The following is a 1,716-nucleotide window of genomic DNA, read 5'->3' on the forward strand; positions in this document are numbered from 1 at the left end:
GCAGATACCAATGGTCCGGAACCGGACTAATAAGAACCCTTCCTCATTTTTCCTCGTCCTCTGCGCTCCTCGCGCGATTTCGCTACAACTTCACTCTAGAGGGGAAACTGAGGCTCCCAGGCGAGCCCGCCCCTCGCCCCCCAGTTCGCGCAGAACCCCGCAAACTCCGCACCACCATCTCCCCATCGCACCGCCCACTACAGAGTCCCGGTCACGCCTCCCCAAGAGGCTTCGGGAGGCCGCTGGGAACGCCGCCCCGATCGCTCCCGGCCTCGAGGGGCCCGGAACCCGCAGTGGGGGTCGGAGCACCCTACTGGCCGCGCTCCCCAAGTCCGCCTGGGATCTCGAGCGCGGCCAGCGGCTCCCCGAAGCCCCATCTCGGCCGGCTGCGAGGGGCGGAGTGACGAGTGCGCGTGCGCCGCCAGGATGGTGCGCGCGCGTCCGCAGGGCGAGCTCACGGGAGGAACGCCAGGATAGAGGTTTCTGGGGCCGCCATTCTAACGCAGGCGCGGTGGCCAAGTGGTAAGGCGTCGGTCTCGTAAACCGAAGATCACGGGTTCGAACCCCGTCCGTGCCTGGGGTTTCCATCTCCTTTACTTGGAGACTTTTTAGGGGTGAAACTACTTACTGGGCGAGGCGCATTCCGTCCTTACCTTTCTGGGACACCGAAGGAAGGTGTTTTTCTCTCGACTGCAGAGCGACATCAATTGTTTTGTTTCAAAATTGCCCTTCCTTCTCAGCGGGGAAAATTCCAGGCTTTTCAGTTCGGCCTGGAAACCATGGGGCGCCGGGTGAGTTGAATCGAAGGTTCGAAACATCCGAATATGAAGTTAGGGGGCCCTTGGTGGTGGAGTGGTTAAACGCGAGGTCAGCGGTTTGAATGCAAGGGCTGCAGATGAGTCTCAGCCTCCCTGGGAGCTGGGGTAGTTGAGTGGGGTGAACTCAGATCCGCTGCCTTTTAAGCCATTTTAAGCCGAGACTGGTAAAATGGTAACCTCTGCAAAGGTCCCCCGCTCCTCCAACTACAAGCTCATAGCATCTGGTTTCGGTCCCTTTACTTTTCTCTGATTTTTTTTTTCCCCCTTTTTAAAACCCTATGTTACCTACTTTAATAAAACGAACTGACTTTTCCGGACACCACGTCCACATTCAGAGTAGACTGATGCCTGGCCTGTTTTTCTTGAAAGGAAATCCGTCCGTAGGCATTGCATTCCAGAGAGAAATCCAGCCCAAATGTGGAGCAGTTCTGGCATGAAAATCGAAACCTCTCTGTAAGCCTCCACTTCACGTTCTGTGAAATGGGTAGTTCTCTCAGTTAAATGGAGCTGCTGTCAGACGGTACAGATTGTCTTTGCGTCCCAAAGAGCTGCGTCACAGTGTGGTTCCAGGGCATTTAAAGCTACTTATTCATTCAATGACCCCCTGCTCCAGGAGCAGCCTGCTGTGCCTTTTAAAAACCGGGCTGTTCTTTTGAAGAAGAGTGAATTGGGGGGAAGGGGGTGGGCAGGAAGAAAAGTGCAACAGTGAATGACTGGAAAACCCTAAGTCTCTGTAAACTTTCATTAAAATAAATAAAATTTTAAAAATTTAAAAATATTTTTTTTAGAAAAATATATAGCCTGGAAAACAAACAAACAAAACCAGGCTGACTTTGCCTGAAGAGGAAACATGAGTGGAACTCCAGCCTTGCATTTGGAGGGGCCAGACTCTTGGGGT

The 1,716-nt window shown here is 53.4% G+C and overlaps 1 non-coding gene across 1 annotated transcript; it reads left to right on the forward strand.

Moving 5' to 3' along the window:
- Positions 1-505: 505 nt before the first annotated feature.
- TRNAT-CGU lies at positions 506-577 on the forward strand. The gene has a single exon. It is a non-coding gene; the product is annotated as a tRNA-Thr (tRNA).
- The last annotated feature ends 1,139 nt before the right edge of the window (positions 578-1,716 follow it).

The sequence above is a fragment of the Elephantulus edwardii genome, unplaced genomic scaffold, assembly GCF_000299155.1.
Source record: "Elephantulus edwardii isolate Elephantulus edwardi_28Jun2011 unplaced genomic scaffold, EleEdw1.0 scaffold00145, whole genome shotgun sequence".
Classification (NCBI taxonomy): Eukaryota; Metazoa; Chordata; class Mammalia; order Macroscelidea; family Macroscelididae; genus Elephantulus; species Elephantulus edwardii.